Source organism: Schistocerca cancellata, chromosome 4, assembly GCF_023864275.1.
Source record: "Schistocerca cancellata isolate TAMUIC-IGC-003103 chromosome 4, iqSchCanc2.1, whole genome shotgun sequence".
Lineage (NCBI taxonomy): Eukaryota > Metazoa > Arthropoda > Insecta > Orthoptera > Acrididae > Schistocerca > Schistocerca cancellata.
In genome coordinates, this window is record NC_064629.1 from 846173198 (window position 1) to 846187064 (window position 13867).

A 13867-nucleotide genomic window follows, 5' to 3' on the forward strand; every position below is an offset into this window, starting at 1 on the left:
CACACCATCTTGTCCTAACACCTTATGTAAGCTTGTTGTTCTGAATATTTTTCCTCACAGGTCAGCTGACAAGGGGGTATTTAGTATCCATTCTGTTATGATCTTCTTTGGTTTGCGCATTTTGTCTCCCTGGTTTACGTAGTTTTTCGCAACTATCGCAGTTCTGATAAAGTTAAAATTCGAATGTATTTTTCCACACATTGACAGGTGCTACTTGACTTTTTGATGAAATACTTTAGGAGACGCAGTTGTCAAGTTGGTAGTGTTGAATTTGGATATTTTAAATAAATTGTGTAATAGTTATCCTTGGCATTTAACGTCAATATCTATTAATCCAATCCTCCCTTCTTCGGAGGGTAACGTTAACGTGTTGAAGATAAGTTCGAAAATATTGCCACGGTATACGAAATATTCAATCGTTGATAATAGACTTCTAGCTACTGGCGCTGTTACTTAAAAAATAGACGCAATGTGACAGACTTTTTGCATATTGTGTGGGTGTGACACCAGACCTAGCACTAGATCTCGTATCTTTGTTTCTGTGGGTAACTTTTGCTGTCTGTCCAGTTGTAATCATTTTCCCAAGTTGATTGTCACGGATATGTTGCAGTTGATCATGACTCTCATTGCTTCACAGTAAGTGTTGAATAAACGTTTTAAGTACGTTATCCGGTCTTGTACCAACACAGCTTTGCTCAAATCACACGCAAATGCTCGACACACGATTTTCTTTCTTAATAAGATGAAGCTTCCGGACGAGCAGTTATGTTTCCTGAGGAGAGGTTCAACCGCAACTGCATGTAGGGTCATCGATGGTGGGCAGTCCTAACAGACTGACCACTATATATCGAATAGCCAGTTTAGTTTCTCATCGATCATGTCTGTGGAATGGACTCTGCAAAATTACACTGACAAGTTGGGAGAATTTGTAGCAGATTTCTAATTACCTAATTGCTTTTAATAGAAAACTGTGAGATGTCCGGTCGAAGGCTTTCGAAAAATCAATTGATTTTACTGAACCTCTTGTTTTACAGAACCCGTAATGGCTATTATGCATGGTAATCACTCAGTATTTCAATTATACTGCGTCAAAGCACCTCTTACGTTTGGTAATCTACTATCATGAATTTCATTACGTCCTTTAATCTTGTGTTTACTGCTCGAATATCTCTGTCACCTTAGATGAAGGATATTAACTTAACGGATTGGATGTTTGTTGGTGGGTATTTCGTCGGCACCATTAAGCTGAGCCCTCCTTAGAAGCTTGTAGGAAGTTTATGGACATTCCATGCGTCGCTAAAGATGTTAATTAACTCCTCCTCAAAATATCCCAATAATTGAGGTAAAATTTTGTTAGTGTACAATCCATTCCTTGAGACTTTCCTTTCGCGCTTCTCAGTAATGCTTCGTACACTGCCTCTTCTGTCAACACGTTGCTGAAAGAATTTTTGTCTGCTTCTGTCAGCATGTCGTCGATGTAATTTTAAAAAAAGTGATTCGAGGCTCTCGTCTACTTCTACTGCAACATAGAACTCGCGGAAGTGCACTACGCTTTTAATACATGCCTGCCGTTGTAATGTGTCGTTCCCTATCTCGAGTCTGTTGGTTAATTTGTAATTTGTCCACTTCGATGTTCGGAATAGATGATACAGTGATTCATCTCCACTTGTATAATATTGTCAGCTCTTGACCTCTTTCAGACTATCTAGTTTACTTCTCTGCAGTGATAATACATGTGCTTTATTCTGTTCTATTTGTGAACTGTTAGTGGTTATACGAGGGTTGGAACTTAAATAGAAGCAACTATTTATTCACAACCGATACAAAAGATTTACATGTTTGCACCTGTTACTGTCCTTCAAAGTTGTCGCCAGCGTTGTATAGAACCCGTTGCCAGCGATGTGGAAGGCGTAGTATACTGTTAGCAGAGCCTGTTCTGTTGATGGTGTGAATGGTAGCCCTTCGGCGGCCTGTGCGAGGCATGTCATCGACAGTTCCTGTCTCTCTGTATCTCCTCCATGTCTGAACGACATCGCTTAGGTTCACGCCGAGACGCCTGGACACTTCCGTTGTTGAGAGGCTTTTCTGGCACAAAGTAACAATGCGGACGCGATCTAACCGTGCTACTGACCGTCTAGGCATAGTTGAACTACAGACAATACGAGTCATGTACCTCCTTCCTGGTGGAATGATTGGAACTGATCGGCTGTCGGACCCCTTCAGTCTAATAGGTGCTGCTTATGCATAGCTGTTTACGTCTTTGGGCGGGTTTAGTGATATCTCTGAACAAAAAATGGCTCTGAGCACTATGGGACTTAACTTCTAAGGTCATCAGTCCCCTAGAACTTAGAACTGCTTAAACCTAACTAACCTAAGGACGTCACACATATCCATGCCCGAGGCAGGATTCGAACCTGCGACCGTAGCAGTCGCGCGGCTCCAGACTGTAGCGCCTAGAACCACTCGGCCACCCCGGCCGCATATCTCTGAACAGTCAAAGGGGTTGTGTCTGTGATACAATATCCACAGTCAACGTCTGTCATCAGGAGTTCTGGGAACCGGGGTGGTGCAAAAAAAATTTTTTTTTATGTGTGTAAAAAGAATCTTACAGGCAAGTTTTCTGATGTTGTGATGTAACTTATTAAGCCTTCTGACATTTATATCCCCGTCTATTCTGCACGCTGAATGACAAGTAACGTTGGTGTACATCGATCAGTCTGCGTTTGTTGCCTCACACGTGTCATATGGTGGATCCGCATCAGTTGAAAAAAGATTTTTTTTTTGTTAATAAGGCAGTTATAAGCTCCGCCAAATACAAGTTTGATTTACGTGATTGGTAAAACAGACATATGTTCCTCCTTATAAAAAGAAAACTCTGTCTTCCAGACGAAGCATAGACATTTCTAAAAGTTATATTTTCTATATTTGCTGATATTCCTCTACGACTTTAAACTTTCCCAGTTTGTTTACTTTCATACCGTCTTATTTTTAGTACTGCCATGCCCAACCCCTGATGTGAGTGGTTCGCGCGTTTGACTGCCAAGAAGCAAGCCCGGATTCGATTGTCGGACGGGTCGGAAATTTTCTCCGCTCAGGGAATAGGTGTTGTGTTGTAGTCATCATCAATTCATCACCAGCGACACGCAAGTCCCCCAGTGTGGCATTAGTCGAAAAGACTTGACGCTAAGTGACCGAACTTCTCTCCTTACCCCCCTCCAACCTTTAGCCCCCCACTACCCCACCCCCTCGCATCAGCACTTTCAGACCTTTTGAGAACTGCATTGTGTACTGCAATTTCATCTAGACGACTTCTTGCAGAAAGCTATATCGATTTCAGCCGTGTATAAGAAGTGATGGAGACAGGTCAGTTTTGGCTTAGTTATTATTCTGTTGATATCTGAAGTACAAATATTATAATTTTGTAGGTTATTATTGTCTTTTGTGGTTATGAATTACTTCTTTTCATTTCCGGTAACTTCTTATTGTTCCTGACCTTGTAATAGGTCTGGCTTTTGGTTCAGATGGTTCAAATGGCTCTGAGCACTATGGGACTTAACTTCTGAGGTCATCAGTCCCCTAGAACTTAGAACTACTTAAACATAACTAACCTAAAGACATGACACGCACCCATGCCTGAGGCAGGATTAGAACCTACGACCGTAGCGGTTGCGCGGTTCCAGAATGTAACGCCTAGAACCGCTCAGCCACTCCGGCCGCCCTGGCTTTTGGAATGACATTATGTTTTACCTCACTTTTCCTAGACAGGTGACGGTCAAAAATATGGTAACAGAGCGGGAAATGCTTGCTTGTATGTAAATGCAGATGCTGGCCAAGCCAGCAGGTTGTGCTGTTGTATTTGACTACGGGCGGCGCCAGTACAATGCGTTGCAGGTGTCAGTCGTAGTCTGAACAGTTATCTATAGCTGTGAATACATTATGTCTAAGCTAAGTCAGTTCGAATATGGGCAAATTATTGGTGCTCGTATGATGTGTGATTGTGTCACTAAGAATTTGTTGTTTCAAGAGGCACCGTATCGAAGATTTATGCCGCGTAATGAGAAAGCGGGGAAGACCACCCACTGAGTCACAACGTAAAGGAAACTGTAAGTCCGGGATATATTAGATAATTTAATGTTTCTCATAAATATCGGAGTAGCAGTAACAATTCTACAAATTATTTACATCTCAAAAAAACATCCGAATACTGATTAACATATTCAAACAACATAAGAAAGGGTCATGGTACACTGATCGTCCAGCGGCAAGGAAACCTAACAAGACAGAGCAAAAGGGGGATCACCTGAAATGAGTTTAGCGAAGAGCTACGTGGCGTGACGCGACACAAACAGTTGCTTTGATCATATTGTATTATTGGAATGTTAGTTAGGCATGCAGGAGGTAAATTAGAGGTAAATTACACCTGTTCGATGATAGGTATCTGTCATACGCTCATAAATTAGAAAGAAGCGGCTAATTGATTTAACAGAATGAAGATAAGTGTAACCTGCACTTCTATGAGTTCCGCGAAGCATGAAAAACTCGGCTCTAGTCTGTCGTTCCATTCAGAAAAGATGCGCTTATCAAATTTAACACTAGCCACCATAGAGTGGGAGTGGCGTTCGCACGCATCGGCCTCTGCTCCCAGAAACTAGGAGTCGCTCCACATTCCCGAAGACTGCTCCTCTCAGAGCATACCATGGCGGTATACTTCTGTTGCTGTCGGAGCCTAACACCAGAAATTGCTTCTTCTCCACTCAGAGCCTACCACAACAATGCTCTTTGTACTTCGACTGTGAGTTTCACTTAGCCTCTACCAAGGAAAAACGCATATTTTGCTTCGTCCAATTACAATCGCACAGTCCTCAGTCCACCTATCAGGTGAAAGAAACGCGAAGTTGCTACATAAAGTTTAATGAGTGGCCAATCAGATTTTACCACCCGTGATTGGAAAAGTTTGTTGTTTACCGATTTGTCGGGCACCACTCTGTTGCAATAGTTATCTTGTGAACATAGGAATGTGTCCTCCAGCGTCGTCTTGCCACATGGCCGTTGCTCTAGTAGGCGTTCGCCCACATCTCGTGGTCGTGCGGTAGCGTTCTCGCTTCCCACGCCCGGGTTCCCGGGTTCGATTCCCGGCGGGGTCAGGGATTTTCTCTGCCTCGTGATGGCTGGGTGTTGTGTGCTGTCCTTAGGTTAGTTAGGTTTAAGTAGTTCTAAGTTCTAGGGGACTGATGACCATAGATGTTAAGTCCCATAGTGCTCAGAGCCATTTGAACCATCTAGTAGGCGTTCCTGCAGTGTGTTTGGTGCCATGAAGATGTATGGAAGCATAGTTTGAGAAGAATAAGTACAGCCAGAGAACGAGACGCCTTGTTCTCACTCGTTTTGTGAGAATATGGCCAAGAAGCACATCTACAAAAGACGAGACTCCTCGAGACTGGCCGGCCGTGTTGGCCACGCGGTTCTAGGGGCTTCAGTCTGGAACCGCGCTGCTGCTACGGTCGCAGGTTCGAATCTTGCCTCTGGAATGGATGTGTGTGATGTCCTTAGGTTAGTTAGGTTTCAGTAGTTCTAGGTTCTAGGGGACTGATGACCCCAGATGTTAAGTCCCACAGTGCTCAGAGCCATTTGAACCATTTTCCTCGAGAGTGAGTCCTGCATCAGCGCCAGTCTGGCGTGCTGCCTAGGAGCGCAAACAGCCCTTCGACTTGTGACTCCAACACAGGAAGATAAACAAGCAGGCATGTTATAGCGGGGTGTCCTGCGACCCATCAATGCCTACCTGACCCACTGGTGTCATTGAGGTGGTTGCTTGCTAAGACGTGGAGATCATCCATTGTATTGTGAACAGACTACAAAGTGGATCTCCCGACTGTGTCACCCATGGTGCATTTCTCAGATAGGATGTGTATCAGTACAGATCCAGAATGCCTATTTACGAAGAATTTAATAGAACAAAACTAATTTTTCTTCTGCTTGATTAAAATTACTTAACAATTGCCTCACAATCACGGCGGCAGTCAAAAGAGCTCTCGCAGTTATTAATGTCACTTATGAAGACCATTCTCATCCTTTCACTATCAGGGTTCCCTAAGTAGCGTAATATGAAACAAGTCAGTTTGTTAATTGAAAGACGCTAATTGACGGGCTTGTTTCAAGTTTCGTCGGGGCAGTACTGTTTAAGGCTGTCTATTCATTAAATATAAAGCATGATGCTTTTTGTCCCATGCTTTATAGCCTCCAATACTCATTACAGAATGGGTCGGTTTTTGAACTTCCTTTCTGTTATATCACATTGCATTTGGGATGGGGAACAGATGAAAATCTGCCCAAACGTATTTCCAGATTGCAAGGACGTTTCGGTAAGTCTGCAATGTGAGTTTTATTACTCCGTTTGGAACTTCCAACTTATAGCTGTCAGCACACTCACAAGTTGCTCTAAGCGCCGCGCCGACAGCGAGTTGGACGAAATGTGCCGACAGCGACTTAGGGGTGCACGGTGCCAGCAAATGTAGACTTGTGCGTCTCAAGGGGCGGGGAGGTGCGGAGGCAATATTGGCGACATTGTTCTCGTATACCGGCCTCGTGTGTATAAACATCCCCTGCGAGCCGCAGAAACATTGCCCGTCCTGTAACGAAGAGAAGCGGAGCCTCGTCACCCGTTCACGTATAGCTGCGAACTAGTTACGTATTTCCTATGCGTTGTGCCCGTTATTTTAGCGTGTGCTATGGTACATTTTGACGCTAAAATAACAACTGGAGACGTTAAATAATAAACCAGGTGATTTCTTGCTCTTTGAACCTTTCAATTTATTCTAGTGTTATGAAAGTTTACCAGTCATGAGGCTAGATACTCCGATCCTACTTTAACTTTTTCGCACATAGTTAAAACGAAAATCCATCGATTCAGAGGAAAATTTAACCCACAACTGTACATCAAGCATGAATAGCTGCCTGGTTGTGATTTTAGAAGCGACTTTTTTCTTTTCCTTGTTTGTTATTTGAAGGAGAACTTTCGTGGACTAAACAAGGGGACTGTGACCTTCAACACGTACATGACAAAATTTGAAAACACAGTTTCTCTTCGGTCCATTTGAATGACGTTTACAATCTGGAAAGTCTAGGCAGTGTAAATAGAACTACCCAACTAGACAATTGGTACAGAAGATGGGTGGCGTTAAGCAAACAAAACGTCAGCAATAATAAAAGCACTCCGTCTTCAGGCCAAGACCGATGACCTCGCTGTCTGGTCTCCTTCCCCAAACAACACAACCCAACTCTTCAGGCCACAAGTGGCCCATCGGGACCATCCGACCGCCGTGTCATCCTCAGTTGAGGATGCAGATAGGAGGGGCGTGTGGTCAGCACACAGCTCTCCCTGTCGTTACGATAGTTTTCTTCGACCAGAGCCGCTACTGTTCGGTCGAGTAGCTTCTCAATTGGCATCACGAGGCTGATTGCACCCCGAAAAACGACAACAGCGCATGGCGGCTGGATGGTCACCCATCCGAGTGCCGGCCACGCCCGACAGCGCTTAACTTCGGTGATCTCACGGGAACCGGTGCATCCACTGCGGCAAGGCCATTGCCTCAGCTATAATAGATACAAACTAAATCAAATTATTAATTCTGTTCGTTTCTGTGGTGCGTTGGAACTTGCCCTCAGAGGGCACGACGATACTGAATCATCTTCCAGTCCTGGTATTTTTCATGCCTATTTAATTTTAGTCTAGAATTAGACTCTGTATTAAAATCGCGTTTAGTAAAGCAACTGTTTTCAAAGGTACCTCTGAAATCATCCAGAATGAACTAATCCAGTGCATGCTTTAATTCCGGCAAGAGGTAACTATAAAGGAAATTAAGGATGCAGAGTTTTTCGCTGGTGTAACTGACGAAACCAGTGATATAGCCTGTATTCTCCAGATGGTTATAATATACAGGTACATCATTAATGAAAGACCAGTTGAAAGATTTTGGGACTTCATAGTACCAGAAAAATATGATGCCCAGTCTTTGGCAACGTCCATCATAGAACAAATAAATCAACGTACTGTGAATTGTACACACAAACTACTAGCAGAAACATATGATGGTGCAGCAATCATAAGTGATTTGTCAAGCGGGAATCAGGCCTCCTCTAAGGAAAAGTTTTCAAGTGCTTCATACATTCAGTGTTATGCCCGGCAGGTAAACCTGATGATGCTCAAAGCCGTTTCCATTAATGAAAATGTGCAAATAGTTTTCACGAAACTTTAATGACTTTGCAGCTGGTTTTCAGCATCTCCACAAAAAACAGCAATTCTTGACGTAGTGGAACGGAAACGACTGCTACGTTCAGTGCCTGCACGTTGCACTTCCCAGTCAAGGATTGTCAACATCTTTAACGAAGACAGGGATAATTCTTTCTACTGCAAGAATAATACCATCAACGGGTAAAAACTGGGTAATGAAAATACCATCCTTCAAGCCAACGGCTTAGTAACGATTTTGAAGGATGAAAGGTTCACTTTCTTGCTCTCGAGTTTTCATAAAATTATGATCTGGTTGGGTATTTAGTAGGCTCATCCCCATAAAAAGGGCACTGACTCAGCCTGTGCACAAAATCAGATGACAGCTTCAAGCGTGACTGAAAATTCAATAGATTTGCGCGGGTATATTAAAAAAGGGAGAACTGAATATGGAAGAGTGGAGTGACGTGTAATCTACGGAAGGAGGCAAAAGAGGTAAGTTACAATGAGAAAGAAAGACTGAAGTTCACTGGACATCTAGTTGCAGCCTCTCTCTCTTTCTACCAGAAATATATAGCATTTGCACTTCCAGTCTTCCAAAACCTTCTTTCAGAACTGTTACTAAGTGTTATTCTTTTATGGAAGCAAAGAAGCTTCGAACGCAACGCTTATTTATGGAAGAGAGGAATTAGAAAGTGTATGTCGAATCTGAGCATTATGCTTTACATAACAAGTAGTAATGTTTGTGATACATTGAACGAACTGTGAATGTCTTCAAAGTCCAATTTCAATGTCACGTCAGAAGTAGAGACGTGTTTTCATTACTGGAACGTACCAAAAACGTCTTATAGAATACTGTGAGCCAAGGAGGACCATCAGTACTCGTAATGTTCTCTACTGAACGAGACCTCGTTCAAAGTCCTGACTTCAGTCAAAGAGTGATTGAAAAAATGGTAAATATGAAGGAAAGTAGAAAGGAATTCATGTAAAGGTGATCACTATCACAACAACCAGCAGAGATACAATCCAACGCCGTTAACATCGACTCTCTGGGTAATTTATGTAATTTGAAGGTGTCTGGGAAGAAATGAAAGGAAAGGGATGGATTTAACGATATCAGCTGCATCGGGACTTTATGCGGTATCAGTGGCGACGACAGAAAATGTGTTTATTGCAAATGCACGGACTACCTCGGGACACTCCCTGGCCAACCAAAATTCCCAACTAGCGCCATCTATTCGCAGTCCCCTGTCCATGTCCTCGGTGCTCGTTAATCTTAGATTCCCGCTAGATGTAGAGCGTAAACGTGCATTCGCATTGAAATTCGTGGATTCATAGCCCGTCGAGGCGAATCAGTCTTGTGAATTCGTGATGTCTGTTCTTCCTAACATGTCCAAAAGGACACATACCACGCTAGCGTGTGGTAATATGGGTCGGCCGGGGAGCGTGCCAAGGTAGTCCACTCATTAGCGATAAACACTGTGTGGGTGGAGCAGTGGTTCTCGCAACTGAGTAGTAAGTGGGAGATGCCGAGTTCGAATCCCAGTCCGGCATACATTGTCACCGCTGACTGCGCAGTAAGTCCCGATGCAGGTGTCATCATTGGTTCCTTCTCTTTCCTTACTTTCTCCCCGACTCCACCTTCAACTTACATAATAGTGTTTAAAATGACCGTGTGGTGGGAAGACTTTTTCCAAGGTAGTATTTGCTAACCCGAGGGTGTCTTTTCCTGACTTGATGGTCGGGTGCGTCCCGAAGCAATCTCTCTAGTATGAGACATCCTGCAAACGATTTAGAACAACCCTCTGTGGTACAGCTGAATTTACAGCGTCGACTAATTTCGGTAGCCTATTGTATGTATGTCTGTTCCGGTTGTTGAGCATATTGCAAAAAACGCAGTCTTTCTGATACCAGATAAAGCCGGCGGCCATTGTATTGGGTTAGTTTATTAATTTTTAAATTCCACAAGGAAACAAACGAAGTAGGTGTTCACTGACATTTAAATTTGTGGGAGTTAAGCCTATATCACAGGAGGCAATCAGCGGCATTTGCTAATAACGTAAGAAAATATTCGAACACAATACACACGTCACTGCGAAAATACGACCATCAGTAGCCTGTACGTCTCCTAGAGTTCTCAAATGAAATCTGACAATTAATACAGACATCTACTCTTATCTTTCATCTATTAGTATAAATACTCTATTTTATACGACTCTAATTCGATGATTACACTGCATTTACAAAATTGTTGTAGAAACTTCCAACAGGCACACCTAGACTAACTAAAACATTTGCCCTTAGTATTTTATATGACCTTTGACGCTATCCCATCTGGAAGACACGTGTTTCTTTCATTGCTAACAAACAACAATAAAGAATTCAGAAAATGTAGTTAGCAGTAGAAAATTAATAGGGGCAATTACCAGTTCCATTTGTAGTGTGGCTATATCTTTGTAGAGATATTTACTTGACTCGATAAGAACAAAATTATAACTCAGCATTTTTCTTACGCAGAGGCCTTCAAAGAAAACCCTACTGCATTGTTCAACAATGGTTCAAATGGCTCTGAGCACTATGGGACTTAACATCTGAGGTCTTCAGTCTCCTAGATCTTAGAACTACTTAAACCTAACTAACCTAAGGACGTCACACACATCCATGCCCGAGGCGGACGTAGCGGTCGCGCGGTTCCAGACTGAAACGCCTAGAACCGCTCGGCCACACCGGCCCGCTCTACTATAGTGTCTTCCATCTTATTGACTGATATATGGAATAGCTGCTAGGAGAGAAAGTCTCTGTATCGGGATTCTGCGGACTTAAAAGCTCTTTGCTGTTCGCTCTCTTGAGGATTTTATTAATTCAGGTGAGGCACTGATTGGCCTTTCCTATCAATGTTTTATTGGTACTCTTTCAGCATTGGGTCTGTAGCTTTCCTGTGTCTACATCTGAGCTTCTACAATCTTTATGATTACAGTTCACTGCTTTAGCGCCTACGGCGACTGACTCCACGGCTTCGACAGTTTTACTGTCGCTGCCCTCTGTAGCCAGTGTTTCTGAATGGCAGTGTGTGTTTTCTTGAAAATAACAGCGCTTATTGTAATTATAAAATTTACTAGCTGTTTGACTTTATACCGTGTGAAACCACTTATTCCCCATTATTCATATGTGTATGGGGAATCAGATCAATCTGAGCTACGATTTTACTTGTTAAAATAATTTCAAACTTTCATCCACGACATTCTGGGTGCTGAGGAAGTGTTTTGAATGCTTTTGTACTATTTGGTTTGATATCAACATATTAAATTACTATTTATAAAGTATTTAAGCCTTTCTTTTAGCACATTACTGTCTGTAAAGTTTTCTCTGAATTCTGTCAAATGTAGGCTACACCAGAATAAGACCAGCTCTTTTACAAAAAGATTCTTTGTGGAATAACTCCACAAACAAAATTTTTATAAAAGTAAGCAGATACGAGGGCTATCCAAAAAGTACATCAAGTTTTGGAATTAAATATAAATAAAGTATTGGAAAAATTTTTTATTATATACAGATGAAAGCCACACTTAATACTACTTTTCTACATCGTAGCGATGGACGAGCTTGGAAATTCCTTCGTCGTAAAATTCGGCCGCCTGCGCCTTCAACCACGTGGCGACTGTCTTTTGGGACAGAAAAGGTGTGATTTTAGTGGATTTCCTGGAAAGAGGCACTACAATAAACTCTCAAAGGCATTGCCAAACTCTGCACAACCTCAGAAGAGCAATACAAAACAAGCGCAGGGGAAAGTTGGGCTCAAAGATCTTGCTGATTCACGACAACGCCTGGGCCCACACGGCAAATGCCACTCGTGAAGTTCCCGAATCTTTTAAGTGGGAGTTGTTTCCTCATCCGCCGTACAGTCCCGACCTGGCACCGAGCGACTTCCACTTATTCCCAGCAATGAAGAAGTGGTTGGCTATGCAGCGTTTTGATGACGACACACAGCTTCAAGAAGAGGTAACCACGTGGTTGAAGGCGCAGGCGGCCGAATTTTACGACGAAGGAATTTCCAAGCTCGTCCATCGCTACGATAAGTGCCTTAATTTAAATGGCAGCTATGTAGAAAAGTAGTATTTAAGTGTGGCTTTCATCTGTATATAATTAAAAAAATTTCCAATACTTCATTTATTTTTAATTCCAAAACGTAATGTACAGGGCTATTACAAGTGATTGAAGCGATTTCATAAATTCACTGTAGCTCCATTCATTGACATATGGTCACGACACACTACAGATACGTAGAAAAACTCATAAAGTTTTGTTCGGCTGAAGCCGCACTTCAGGTTTCTGCCGCCAGAGTGCTAGAGAGCGCAGTGAGACAAAATGGTGACAGGAGCCGAGAAAGCGTATGCCGTGCTTGAAATGCACTCACATCAGTCAGTCATAACAGTGCAACGACATTTCAGGACAAAGTTCAACAAAGATCCACCAACTGCTAACTCCATTCGGCGATGGTATGCGCAGTTTAAAGCTTCTGGATGCCTCTGTAAGGGCAAATCAACGGGTCGGCCTGCAGTGAGCGAAGAAACGGTTGAACGCGTGCGGGCAAGTTTCACGCGTAGCCATGCAGGAACTTGTATGCATTTCGAGAGCATTGATTTTTATTTGTTTTTCTGTAGCTCTTACTTGGTTTATAATAAGTAGATACAGCTCCCTGATTTCATGTGGTAGACAAGTTTACGAAAGTTTTAGATATGAGTTGTTTCTGAAGTTTCAAGGTCTATGAACTACATTGTCACCGCTGTGTCAAAGGAGTGTGTAGGGTAGTCAGCAGATCTGCAATGTAGATCTTGAGCGGAATTGATGCGGAGACAACCCTGTGACTATCAATCGGTTAGATAGAAGCGTCAGCGTACATTTACATGCAAATGAAATCGGTTATTCTGTTGCATGATGTGCGAGAGAATTTGCACAGTAGCATAAACAGCAGCTATTCGAATTTGTTACTAGGTCACAGTAGCAAGTCAATGGATTAAAGCAATTAACTGTTAGGTGATTATTGCTCTATTTTGCAGTCAAAGGAGGATAAAATCCTACGCAATCCTATGCACCATAGGTAATTAAGAACTGCATTTCCCTACATGTTTATTGACATTACACCTGCTGTCTGGGTGAATGGAACAGGTGACAAATATTTAAGACGTATGTTAAAGACTGTTGTAATGTATTTTTGATGCCAAATACCGAGCCAGAACATTATGACCACCAAACTACTATCAACATACACCCGTCAATGTATAGCAGCGTTGCTTGGCAAGGAAGGACTGCTGGTCAGACACACGCACGTTGTATGTAGTATCAGTGAGCATGCTGCCTTTGTGTAGAATGGGAAGGCGCGATATCTATCTGAGTTTGGCCGAGAGCAGATTGTGATGGCCCAGAGGCTCGGCAGGAGTATTCCGGAAAGTGCACAACTTTTCTTTTGTACGATAATAGCTGTGGAGAGTGTCTTAGACACGTGGCGAAACCAAGGTCAAACCACGTCCAGACGTCGTGGGGTTGAGCGCTACACCTAATTACAGATGTCGGACGTCGTAGGCTGGGCAGACTGCTAAACAGGACAAGCGGCGAACTGTGGCGAAGCAAACATCAGGCTTT